The sequence below is a fragment of the Callospermophilus lateralis genome, unplaced genomic scaffold (genome assembly GCF_048772815.1).
Source record: "Callospermophilus lateralis isolate mCalLat2 unplaced genomic scaffold, mCalLat2.hap1 Scaffold_63, whole genome shotgun sequence".
NCBI classification, from domain to species: Eukaryota; Metazoa; Chordata; class Mammalia; order Rodentia; family Sciuridae; genus Callospermophilus; species Callospermophilus lateralis.
This window is the reverse complement of record NW_027514713.1, coordinates 11,321,519-11,336,005: the sequence shown is the minus strand read 5'-3', so window position 1 is coordinate 11,336,005 and position 14,487 is coordinate 11,321,519.

The following is a 14,487-nucleotide window of genomic DNA, read 5'->3' as shown; positions in this document are numbered from 1 at the left end:
TGTGAAGAAATTACAAGATACCTACTTAATATGGATCCTATATATAATTTTACATAGATCATACAAATGAGGAGAACTACTATACACATTATGAAAATTATAGAAGATTAAGAGAAAATGACAGAAAAAAATGTTGAAAGAAATATAGGCTGGAAATGTCCAAAATCTTTGGAGAGATGTCAGCATTTAAATTCATAATGCTCAAAAATTCTCAAGCAAGAGCAACCCAAACAAGAGTACCCTGATGCAGGTAATAATCAGATTGGCAAAAGAACACCATAAGAATAAAATTCAGAAAGTAGTGAGAGAAGATTGACCTGTTACTACCCAGGAAAACTCTGAAGTTATCCATGAATTTTCAACAAACTTTGCAAACAAGGAGAGTGAGAGATGATATATTCAAAGAACTTGAAGATTACAACTGTTAACCATAATACTCTATCTGGGAAAGTGTGTTCTTAGAAATTTAAGAGAGATTAAAAATAATCTCAGAAAAATAAAAATGAAGAGAATTGACTGCCACTAGCCCGACTTCATAACGCTACAGGAAGACCCTCAAGTTGAAACCAAAGACATCTATCTACATCTTCTTACTAATATATTGTCAACCATATATCCATCTTCATTTTCGCAGAAAGGACATGTGTAATGTTTGCTGAAAATGTTCTGTTTAAAAAGCATGAACATCAGTATTATGTTGTCATCTATTAATGCCAGAAAAATCCTTCTTTAAGAAACTTTAATATCCCAATATTGTATTTGATTGACAATAAGTAAAGATTATAAGCTGTATTATAAACATTATACTTTTTCATATTGAATGCATCTCAATGTACATTACACAAATCATCTACAATGGGAGTTTTAGAAAATAATATCTAGAAAATATCACTATGAGAGTACAATTCTCTTGAGAACTGACTTGAAGTAGAGGGTGGACCCCAGGGAGAAAGTGTAGGTTGCTCTCTCGTTACAGACCTGATAACTTTCTCCATTTACAGTGTAGAGCTCTTATTATTTCACACTCAACTGTCTTTTGTGATTCACTGTTTTATTATACAGGAAGTTTTTACCACAGTGATGATATTCAAACACATGCATTAGAAATTTGGAACCATCCTAATCTTCTCATATCTTATGTCATCTCTCTCTAATTATAGAATTCTGGTGTAATTTTATCTAAGAATAAGTTTTTTCCATGGAGAATATAATGCCTATTTATGAGGCTGTGAAAAAGATCAGTATTCCACACATCTAAGGGTTAAAAATCAAACACTTTTTGTTTATTTTTTTCAGTAATGCCACCTTCTGAAATATTTCCCAACGTGTTCCCTCAATAAACACTATTAAGATGAAGAAGCATGTCCAATCAATAATGGTAAATATTTTGAGATGTGTAAATAGGAATTGATTTATTTCTGTCTTCAAAAAAGTTAAATTTTGAAAAAAGAAAAGGCACACATTTAAAACTGTTATAAAATTAGAATGTGGTAATAAATATAAAATTGTTGAAAATGCTGTCAGATATGAAAGAAAAAAGAACATCCAATTGAAGAGAAAAATAGGATTTTTTTTCCTTGGAAGGGAGCATGTTTAAAGGAAAAATGAGTAAAGATAATTCTGTGACAGAACAAGCTTGGATGAAAGTGGATTTTAGAATAAGTAGAAAACAAGTGCATGGAATTGTTAAGAAATGTGGTCATGTGAACAATCAAGAACAAAAGTCATAGGCAAAGGCTCATCTAGATTCTGCAGAATATTTGATTTCATGATTTGATATCTTTGAAGAAATATTAAATTTACTTAGCATAGAGAAGTGATTTGAAAAATTAATTTTATATTAATTTATCTTTAGTGTGGGAGAAAGAAGCCACTAAAATTTTAAAAAGTCATTTAACAACAATCACAAAGGAACAGGTAGATTGAATAACAACAAAATTATTACAGGAATTAAAAATAGAAATAAGAGGTTAATATTAAGTAAAATTGATGATAAAACTTAACTCTGGGTAAAAGCCATGAAAGAGTGAGTATTCTATTATTCTTTTAAAATCCACCAATTTACACTAAGTTGTGTATGAGTAGACTATAATGAATCCTACCTTTAATATATAATTATAATGTACTAATTAAAAATTTTGATAATAGAAAGAAGACGAGTAGAGTAGAACAAGGAGATCAGATGGAGGAAAGAGGGGAATGAGATTGATGAAATTTTGTTTGTGCATGTACAAGTTTGGCATGGTTAATTCCACTTTTATGTATAATTATAATGCACCAATAAAAAATACTCAAGTTGAAAAAAGTATTCCCAACTTGTTTGATCAACAGGAGAAAATGCCATTTCAATAATTATAGAAATTAACCCGACAATTTTATTTGGGTTTGGAAATATTATGAATGAATTTTCAATGTGTCACCCTGTGAAAAGGGAGAAGACTTCTTTCAGCCATTCAAATATAATAATTTTTAGCCAGTTAAGAATAAAAGTATAAGAACTTTTATATCATCAATTATAAATATAATTCTTTTTAGCCAATTAAGATCTGGGGTTTTCTGTGAGAAATTCACTAGTCATATATTTATTTTTGAAAATGGATGGCCCCAAACTGACACATCAAAAAACATATTCAATTGCAATTGTCATCAAAGATGCCAATGACAAGTTTCCTGACACATTCACATATATAAAAATGAAAATAACAAGTGCTAAACAGGAGGTTGTGCAATTATAATCTGGCACACTCACAGTCAGAAATGTGCACAGCAATGGAGACTTGACACAGGTGCACATTAGACATACCCATATGGACCATTTCCACCTGTAAATGCTGAGAACTTTTACCTCTCATTGATGACAATATTATCTGACAACACTCACAACTGATGCCTCCTCAGGAATTGCCCTTAACCAAGGGCATCATCTCCTGTGCTTATAATTGATTCCAGGAGGCAACAAATATCTGATGACCATTGAGCATCACTGAGACCATTGAGACTTTTTGACATGCATAAGTATATGATAAATATACGCAGAATTACATGCCAACTTGTGTCAATTTTGGTGATTTCCCCCCCAACATTTACCAATTACTACCAGTGTGGCTATTAGCAGAGTATTCTGAAATTCTACTTTCCTTAGATAACATTAGGACAGAAGTTTAAAAGGCTTGGGGTAATCAATCCATCTCATCAATATTCATGTATTTTAGAGCTGAGACCATGTTAACATGTCTAACATAGAAAGCACATCTCCCATGGCATCTACAAAAGAGGCTACTACTACCTGGTTCAGTTTGTGGTACACACACACTCATTTTAGTATTGTCATTTTCTAGAGGCCAGATTTGTGAATTAAATGGGAATATTATTGATGCTATTAATATTTTGTCACTTAAGATGGAACAAACATATTTCAACTACCACCTAAATACCACCCAACTTAAAGATGACCTAGCTCCTAAATTTTACTTTAGAAATTGCTCACTAGGACAACTTCCTTTACCAATTGCTGTAGGTCATTTTCCCTTAGGAATGGAGATTTGATTGAAAGTAGTGTATTTGGTAGACACCTTCCAGTGGTAGGCTTGTACAGAGGAAAAAGTGGAGGGCTGAACACTCTTTCTCTTATCACTTAGTCACAGAGGAAAAGATAATTGGTCTTCAATAAAAGCCCATTCCCTAAAGGTTGAGAACCTCTCCTTCTGAATGTAAATACAGTTACAAAGAATTTGTGTTCCTCAGTGCTTTGTATTCCAAATGTTATTTTTTGTCTATAAAAAAATTGTGGTTAGAGTTGGAGGACACAGATGTGTGTGCACACTCATACACACACAGTAATAAAGGTGCATATGTTATTACTGCTGCAGACTTCTTTTGTATTTTATACTGGTAAAGGTCATTGATTATAAACTATATTTATGCCAGTCATGCTTCCCACTGTGGGAGAAAATAGATATGTATATGTGTAAACATACACATATACACACATTGGAGAAAAATGCTTTCAAATGTATGGAATTATTTTCTTTGGTTACTTTTTCAAAATAATTTCAATACCTATCAGTTCATGTAAATCTCTATCATTTGATATCATGCTTCAGAAGAGAAAAATGTTTGCTAAGACAAAGGTCCATCATGCAGTAAGTATTAAAAATAACTAAGACAAAATATTTAAAATGTCTCATCATAAAATAAATGAATAAATGAGATGATGTATACCCTAATTAGCTTGATTTTGACATTGTGCATTGTAAGTATATATAAAAATATCGTATTGTACACATAAATGTATATGATTATGATTTGTTGATTTAAAAAAATACTAGAAAAACTTTAAAGTTTAGCCATGTTTAAAGCAAGTAAAAAAAATAGATCATATGTTTATTAGTTGTTATTTCTTTCTTTGAGGAGGATTATATTACCTAAAGCTTAAGACATTCAGTAATGTCAACTGTGGACCCAGCCCTCACTACTTTCTTGCATATACTCATGCATTCATCCTTTCAGCTATTCCTTATTGTGTCCTTACAGTGATACAGGACTTTGTTGCCATTAATTCATTCAGTCAATCTCTAATGAGTTGATTCTGCACCAGAACCTATTTATGCACAGAACATTGAAAGATATAAAGAAGTAAGAATACAGTGATGCCACTTTTCTTGGAATTAGTAGGAAGACATATAGCTGCTGGAAATGACTTCCAGAAACACACAAGTAGGGTAACATCTGATTAGTCAAAGTGTCACTACATCTTTTTGAATTTGAATGGAAAAAATGCAATAGTTCTTACAGAGGCTAATTGTCACAGACTGATTCAAAATGTAACAGCCTATTATGTGACAGCTAAACACATGGAGAACTTGAGAAATGTTGAAGAATAACCACCTATTCCTATTATAATTGACTAAACCAAGGCTATAAACATGATAGTGTATTCTCATTGGCATTGTTGTTTTGGCAGTGTGAAGCTGATAATTATGATGATGACAGTAAATTTCTATTTACACTTAGTATTTACATGTTGTAGTAAACTTTAACACTATTATAATACACTCTGGGCAATGGTTATTTGTAATTTTTTTTTTGTAAAATCAATTTTCTGTTTTGATCATGGAATGTGCATCTCTACTTCATAGCCTCCACTCATTGTATATTAAGTTATAAAATTACAATTAAGAACATTCTTATATTTTTAGGGTCTACCCAGCATATATTGCTAACTTACCACTACAAAATGTCATTCACCCTTCACATGGCTAGAACAGAGAGTGGATGGCGTAGAAAAGAGGCTGGCTCAGTGGAAATGTGTATGCCACCTGATTGGTGGCAATAAGCTTGGCCATGTTTTGTAATATATAAAAAATATATGTGCTTGTGTGTGTATATGTTTATATATTTGTGATTTATATATGTGTGCACGCACACACACACACACACAGAGAAGGAGGGAGGGAGGGAGGGTGGAAGAGAGACAAATTTTTTTTTAGTACTGAGAATTGAACCCTGGTACATTTAACCACTGAGGCACACTCTGAGCCATTTGCATTTTTAAGTTTAATAGAGAGTCTTGCTAAGTTGCTTAGGATGTCACTAAGTTGCTATGAGTGGTTTTGAACTTGCAATCCTACTGTCTCAGTCTTTTGAACTACTGGGATTACAAGCATGCATCAGCACACCTGACCAGATAAATTTTTTTGTTAGGAGATAGATTGTTGTAATTTCAGCTATTTCCACCTATGAATGTGTAAGGAAGAACTGGAAATTTGTATGACTACTTCCATCACTTCATGATGGGGACGATAGAAAACCCACAAATAGATAGTGATGGTGATTAAAATATATCTATATTTAAATGTAGAGTTGGCTATATAGAATGAACAGGATTTAACATCTTTTCCCACAATAAAAACAAGAGTGAAGCAAAGTGATGCTAACATAGAGACCCTTATGTAAAAAAGCAAACTATAATATCAAATAAGGAACGGGGAAAATGACATAGGAAATTATGTCTCATGCATTAGTCATTAAAATTCAGGAGAATTTTTATAGAATTTTTTGACGAGACAAACATCATTCTTTCACTAAAGATATTTTCTGGGTACTTGTTTTTTGGAAGATTTGTCATTACATATTATATTTATTCTTTTACTTTCTCAAATTATAATATAAATAAACAGCCTAATTAAAAACATTTAAAACTTATCAATTTTAAGAGGTGATAGGCAGATCATTAGAAACGATTGTTTTCATCATTGAACTGGAAGCAACTGATATTAAACTAATCCAAAATTTTAAGTGCTTTTATAAGAACTGAGAATATAAAAAAGTGCATTTCTGGTTAAAAAAAATGAATAACATGACTTCTTAAAAGTGTATATGTTTTGCTATAGAATCATTCAAAGATAATCAGCTGATGTGAGGAAATGCAATTATGTTTTCAAAAACAAAAAATATGCTCTTCATACAAAAGAAAAAATAATGTCTTGGAATTATTTTGATTGTACTTGTTATTTTCTCTTTTAATGTACAGCTATTCTGTGATTAAAAATATTCAATGATACTTGAGACCTAAAACACTGACTTAGATAGCGGATTTTTGAACTGAGGTTTCTTTCTGAACTCAAATGGAATATTTCAGTGTGAAGTGGTATCAGATGTTAGTGTCTATCAATAGTGCATTCCTTCTCAGGTAAATAAAGATATCTTTCTCATTTAAATAAAATTAAACAGTGACCTGATGAACAGGGAAACAGAATAAACACAGCTTAAATCAATAAAGGAATTGAAGATGTTTATATTGAAGAAGAAAAGTCTTAGCAGGAAACATGATAGCTATAATTCATTGTTTGACAGTGTCATAGAAAAACAAAATATGATAATTATTTCATGTTGTTTTAGAAGGCAATAATAGAATCAATGAGTAAAACTTCAACAAAAGTAACCTAATCTCAATATATTGAGTAAATATCTAGCAATCGCAGCTGCCCAGCAAGGGAAGAGACTCACTTACAACCTATTAAACTCTGTAACCATATTCTGTCAGAATATCACAATGGGGATTTCGACTTTGGATGAACAATAAGCTCTAAAATGCCCTCTTCCTGAAAATGAACTCTTCAAGCTGTACCCTACATTCCTCTTTGGATATTGGCATTCCACTGTGTCTTGTTGTACTTTGAACACTCTGTCCTTCTGCTGTATTTTGCTTTATCCAAATGAACGCTCTGCATATACTTGTGATAAAGATCAGCCTTTATCTGACTGTGATATGCATCTAATCAATGCTTTTGAGACAGCAAGATGAATTTTTATTCATTCAATCTTCTGGGATAAAAGATGAGATCAGCATATTCCCAAATTCTGAAGGCTACTTTAAAATCTTTCTGATTTTACCCCTTTTAATCTGTCACTGATTTCTTTCCTCTTATTTGTTGTTTTATTTGACCTCTCAGTACACTCATACACTGCACTTCCAAACTCCTTAGTAAATTCAACATTTCCTTCTTGTATAAATATATTTTTCCTCTCTCCTGCAGCTAACATTCTTGAAAACATCAAACTCTATACAAATGACCTATTTTTTCACCCAGGTCTAATTAGCTTTTTAAAATTGATTGATTTCAGTGACAGTCAGCCCAGCCCAGTGGAATTACTCACTCATGCTATGATACCACACAGGGCTTCACAACCTGGAGATGGTTCTTAAAAGAAACCCTGACCATTCTTATTTCTAAAAAATAGAAATAAGAATAAGTCTCTTGAAAACTCACACAGCCTCTCAAAAACACACCTGATTTGAGGGCACCCTTTCTGTCTGCTTTCACCATTCATTATTAAGCTCTAGAATGTTATTGGAAAAATAGAATAAGTAAATCAAATTCTTCATGTTCCTCTTGAGTCACCTGTATCCTCTTAATTATGTCTTGTAGTACTTGTATTGCATGTCAGAGAAATTCATTATTCTCACTCTTCCTTGTTCTCATCTAGTGTTCTAATTTTTCCTTAAAGGATTAAAGCTTTATGCATTTTAGTTTTTGAGCTTATCAGATCCAATTCTTCAAAGACATGATATTTTCAATTTTTTCCTCAGAATTAAGATCAAATGCACTAGTTCTTATACAGATAGAATATCCACATCTGAGTGCTTATTAACGACACAGATTGCCAGATCCTCTCTGTTCCTTACCACCAGACTGACTGATTTTATGAGTTCTGGGCCGGGGTCAGGATAATTTCATCCTGAAAAATATATTTATATGAGGAGAAAATTATGATGTTACTAAGGAGTTTGGAAGTGTAGTGTATGAGTGTACTGAGAGGTTGAATAAAACAGCAAATAAGAAGAAAGAGGGTCGAAGGGGTAAAATCACAAAGATTTGGAAGGTCTTTGTGCCCTGAGAAGGGCCTGATACTTGAGATATTTTGGAGTCAATGTCAATAATTAATTAATTAATTAATTAATAATTTTATTTTTGAATCTTTTTGAAGGTGAAATCAAAGGAGAAAGTGAAACCTGTGCTTGGAGCCCTATCTTAGGCACACTCTGCCCGCTCCCTGGATATATTCTCATGGCTATCTGCTTGTGCACACCCCTGGCCTATTTTTCATGTCCTTACCCAGCCACCAAGGCCATGCTCCTCAAGGGAGTCTCACCGCAATGTGGGGTATAATGGTGGATGTCTCAACTCCTATATGGAAGTGCCATTGTAACCTGCATTTAGCAGTCATCCACATTTCAGGTACTTATCACACACCTGCTCAGAGTTTGCCATTTCTTAGAGGTTGCTTTTCTGCCATAGATTGGAATAGAGACTGGAAAAGACATTTTCCCAATTCCTTTCCAGACTATGATTCACTGGTGTCACATAATAAGAGGGGAACTGAGGAGCAAATGGGCCTCCTGAGTGCCAAGTGGTAATCCCCTGTGTGGTTTTGCAACTGCCCAAGACATATTCCCACGCTGTGCAGAATGTGACATTAAATAGCCTAAAACAAAACAAAACAAAGTGACAACAATAAAAAAGAGACTTCCTGCCATGACAGGACTAGGGAGAGACGCCAGAAGAATGAAAAATGTGTTAAATGCTTCAGCACCATTAAAGGGATTTTCTTCTTGCTTTTTGAGCAAAGGCTTTTACACTTTCATTTGACTTTGGGACTTGAAAATTATGTAGAATGACTTGGGTAGGATATAAGAATTTGTATTCCAAAGCTCCTATGTGACAGTGACTATTACTGAGCAAAGGGTCATGTGTGAGAATTTCTGATCACTAGATCACTAGATTCTTTTCAGGCTTTGGGACAGCAGGTTCCTTGACCTTTCCATAAGACAAACATCCTGCTTGTGAACCGGGTGCTTGCTCCAGAAATTATTTCTTCTCTCTGTTACATGGCATTCTATGTTTCTCCAACTCCTTGAAAATTGTTAAGAAATAGAATACGTTCTAAACAATAACAACTTCGGTTTGTTTTCTTAATTCAAGGTAATACAGTAATGCAGAAAAAGTAGAAAATAGAAATCAGCATGAAGAAATAAAGTCAATCAAAATCCTGCTACTCAGAGATAACTCAGTTAACATCTAAAATATTTTATTAGAATATTCTGCTGCTCTTTGAGAGTTCATAACTACAGACTTTTACTAGTAATCAATATGCAACATTTTATTTCCTTACTGTCTACTGACAAACCTCAGTGACTTAAGAAATGATAGCCTTCTCCCTCATCAAACAACATTGCTTTAAACTCCTCAAAATACCTGAAATTCCAATGCATTTCCCTCCAAGAGGATAAAATTTACATTTTTCTCACTTTCTTCAAACTCCTCACATCATTCTGGCATCTCTTTAACTGCGAATACATCTACTTTGTTGAATTCTAATTTTGTTAGATATTTTGCTGTGGAGATTTAAAAATGTGAAAAAAGAAGCAGTAATTCTAAACCAGTTTAAATTTCCTTTAAATATTTTATTTTTGGAACAGATTCAGGTTCACCACAAAATGTAGAAGACAATACAGAGATTTTCTATAAATCCTGCTCCAACACATGCAGAGCATATCAAATGCTCTCCCTAAATGGTGCCTTTGTTACAATCAATGAACCTACAATTACACCTCATTATTACAATCTATAATTCATGATGCAGTTTCTTTTTGATGCTTTTTAAAAACTTTTAGGTACACTGCATACAGTGTTAACTTTTAAGTAACATACAATTAAGTATTTTGACAATTTCTGTATGAGTTTTAACAGTGCTTCTGAAACTTATCAGATGTGGAATATATCTTTAAATGATGCATATTGATATTCTAAATGAATACTATCTTGTTACTATGTGAAAAATACTTTTTATGTTATTGAGGTTTTTTTAGCAAATTAAAAAAAACTTATTTTTTTAAAGTTTATGCAAAGTACCCACCATTTCCATTTTTTATTATATATACATAGTTGTTCTTTGTATATCTAATGCTAGTAAAATTCCATAGTCATTATAGATGTTCAATGAATTTATGTTGATGAAAATTACCTCCATTGACACATGCATATTTAAATAATTTAGCATACATCATCATAATTCTATTCAAAAATGTTTATTTTAGGAAACTAAGGTATATTACACTAGAATTACAGTAATGTAGCTAGTAGATGGTTTTGAATATGTGCACCAATTCTGGTCTGTTTTAAAGGAAACCATAAAACTTCCAAGTCTGAGAGCATCAAAAAACAATTGTATGCAAATCTCTAGCATAGAACACGAAAAATAATGAGTTTTTATCATATCATAGTTTTGCAATCAATTATATAACACCTTCCAAAGAAATGAATATGAAAAAAAGGTTATTCTAACAAATCCAAGTTTAATCCATTAACAAGATCTGTGCTTTTTGGAAAAATTACTCTTAGAAAGCAGTAAATATGTTGCTATGAACATCTACTTGAAAATTTTATAAGAAATTATGTTTTGAAATTTTACATTCTCTAGCATAAAGATACAGTTTGCTACATGATTCTTGCAATGCATTTTCCCTTTGAAAAATCCCAGAAACATTAAGTAAAAGGAATTTCTGTGCTTACTCAAAGTGACTGCATTGCATTTGTTGTGAATCTCACAAATTGTAACTTACCCTTTGTGAAGTGTGTTAGGAAGTATTATGTGGAGTTGCATGAATATTGTCAGCAGTGACTTGGTCTCTGCTATGTCCCTTCTCTCTACTTATTGCCTTCTTGCTGCTAACTATGGCCTTCTTGCATTCCCACCATGTCCTCTTTGTGGTCACTTCCATCCATACATTTGCAACCTATTTTTCCTTTCTGGAGGTAGAAATCCTAGATCATATACTTGGTGTTATAGAATCCTGCAAGATATACAATAACAGGAAGAAAATTCTGTGGGAATTGATGTCTACCAAGATGATAGCAGAAAACCTTGTGTGCTCTCTAGCATATAGAAGTTTGCAGCCCAGAGTTCTGTAAAAATAAATAAATATATAAATATAAATATAAATAAATAAAAAATAGATGAAGAACGTCTACCTTTCGAGGTCCTGGCTAAATTTTGTAAGGCAACTGTGAAGAACCAGCCCTGGGTGAAGACAGCAGTTGTACAGACTGGGACCTTAGGTCATTGGAGCAGTTAAAGTCTTCTGCAAAGACTTTTAAGTTCAGCCAAAAAGTTTCTGTCCAAACCACTGTGAGTAAAGCACATAAACCCACCTTCGGGAAGACTGGGACACAATTACAAGGTTATAAAAACTATGGCCTCATGATTTTCAGTTTTTACTTCACAGTTCTAAAAAGGACATTCAAAACATTGAACAACAGTGTTCTGTTGTATGACTCTGCCCACAATGCCATGAGAGTAGACCTTGGTTCCAAGCAGTGAAATAAATACCAATACTATTAGGGATAAAAAAAAAGTGGGTTCTTTTTGCATCTTGTGACATGGTCTACCAAGGTTTTTTTTTTTTTTTTTTTGAGGGGGGGTACCAGGGATTTAACTCAGGGGTTCTAATCCAGTGAGCCACAACCCCAGCCCTATTTTGTATTTTATTTAGAGACAGAGTCTCACTGAATTGCTTTAGTGCGTCACTATTGCTGAGGTTGGCTTTAAACTCACCATCCTCCTGCCTCAGCCTCCCAAGCTGCTACGATTATAGGAGTGAACCACCACTCCTGACTCTACCAAGGTTTAGACAGTGACAATGGTAATAGGATGCCTGGGATGTGAGAAACTCCATCGAACAGGAAATTACTGTTTGCAACTGCCAATCACATACCAAGAGCATAGGATTGTATGATGAACATGTGAGATTTCTCACTCTTGTCTGCCAAGATATGGATGAAGCTAAAAAGTTGGAATTACTGTTGAAGATGCTGATTCATTCATCCCATGTCTTCCAACCCTCCTCTCAATGGGGCCAGATTATCTTTACCATCATAACTTCCTTAGATTTTCTAAATCAATGCTGTAAGAAGCAAGAGGCATGGCTGAGCCATATTCTTACCATGTGTACATAGCTGGTCTCCAACCTCAGAAAAGAGGGTCCCCACAACTGCAGCACATCCCCACCAGACCTGCATGTTTGGCTTCACAGGACTCAAAGCTGGAAGAGGTGGAATTGCTGACCAAGGACATGAGAAAGGGCCTGACAAAGGATAGCCACATCTCTGGGCAGAGATCACATCCTGAAATGTGGGCCCCCTTGCCTACTCCACTCACCAAGTCACCAAGTAATATTCTTGCTGTGAGGAAACAGAATAATCTTTCTGTCTCTGCCTACTATTAAGAGATTTACATGGAAGATTAGTGAAGATGGGTGGTTGTGCATGGACTGTTTCTTCCAACCTGTATGCATAATGATCAGCAATTGAAAATGTTTCTCACACATTACATGTAATGACATAGGCCAGAGATTTCCAAGGTTAATATTAAGTACTTTGTAGTTCTAAACAACTCTTCCCATTATTTTATGTCCATTTTTTCCAACAGAGTTTATGCATATTTCCAAAAGTCATAGTGCCCAAAATCCTGCAAATCATAGCATTGCAATATTTTAGAACACTAAGCGACTTATGGTATTAAAACTTTGTCATTGAATCCAGCTTGAGAAATAGCATACTACAGGTTTTTAGATAAGACCTAGTTATGTCATTAACAGTCAGTTGTATGTTTGTCTTCTCACAATGGAGCAAACTTTTCAACAGACCATGTTACAGGAATTTTGTATCATGAAAACCAGTTAATCTGCTACTATTCCTCTGATCAAAATAAAAGATAGTGCTTACATCTTTTTAAGAAAGAATGAAAAACTTGTAGAGAAATGCTTCAAGACTTATGTGCATATCTTATTTTTCTACACGACCATCCATAGTTTTAACAAGCATTAATGATTATTCAACTGCATCAATTCTTTAACATTTATCAATATTTTACTAGAACGATTTGATTCATCTTTTCTTCTCTTTATTTTTATGCATTTATTTATATATAGCACTAATGGCTGATGTGTCTTTATTTCTCTAATGAATTATTAAGTGCTGTCATTATTTGTTTTAAAGCTGAAATCCTTATCATTAATGTTCTTTTCTTCAAGCAATAAAAGATCTATAATTAACCTGGATTTTTATCCTGGTCTATTTCTGATTAGCCATCAACTCCATCTTATCAGTATGAATTTAAAAGTGAAGAATGTCATTTTCTGATCAAGACCTACTCTCGTTTCTTAACAAAAAAAAATGGACAGAAGATATTTTGTTTTAACATTTGTCAGTTATTGTGCAATCTTCCTCTTTGTTGGGTTGTAGCCTCTGAAAAATTGGACATCCTCCTATCCTTCAGAGGAGTTGCACAGTCACTCATTTCCCATCCTGGGTCAGGCTATACAGGGCAGTAGCAGAAAAGAACACTGTGGGATTTGTGTGCTGCCACTAGAATCAGGGCTTTGCCCTTTGAAATATGACCACTATCTGCTCTAATCATGAAGAATTTTCACAGCCTAGATTCTGTTACAATACAATTGCTTTAGTCCCTGTTCCCCAAAAAGAATCACCTGCATGCACTTAGAGTAAAGACGCTATACCTGGATGTATCATATTTTCAACCTGTTTTTTGAAAGTGGGGTTAAAACCTCACTCAAAATTTTTAAATTAGAGTTTTTAAACTATTTAAAATTTTTAAATTAAAATTTTTAAACTATTTAAAACTATTTTTAAATAGTTTGCAAGATTAGTTCAAGAAAATACCATACACTCTTTATCCAGAGTCATCACTCTTCTCAAATCAAATATAATTTGAACCCTTTGTCTTCAATCATTAGGGTATATCTCCTAAGAACAATAGTATTCTATTACATAACCACAGTACAACTATTAAAATTAGAAATGTAACACCAATACAATATGATCTAGTTCAAATATTAGATGAGTTCAACAGTTAACCAATAATATCATTTAGTCACAATTTTTCCCTTCTAAGATATAATGTATT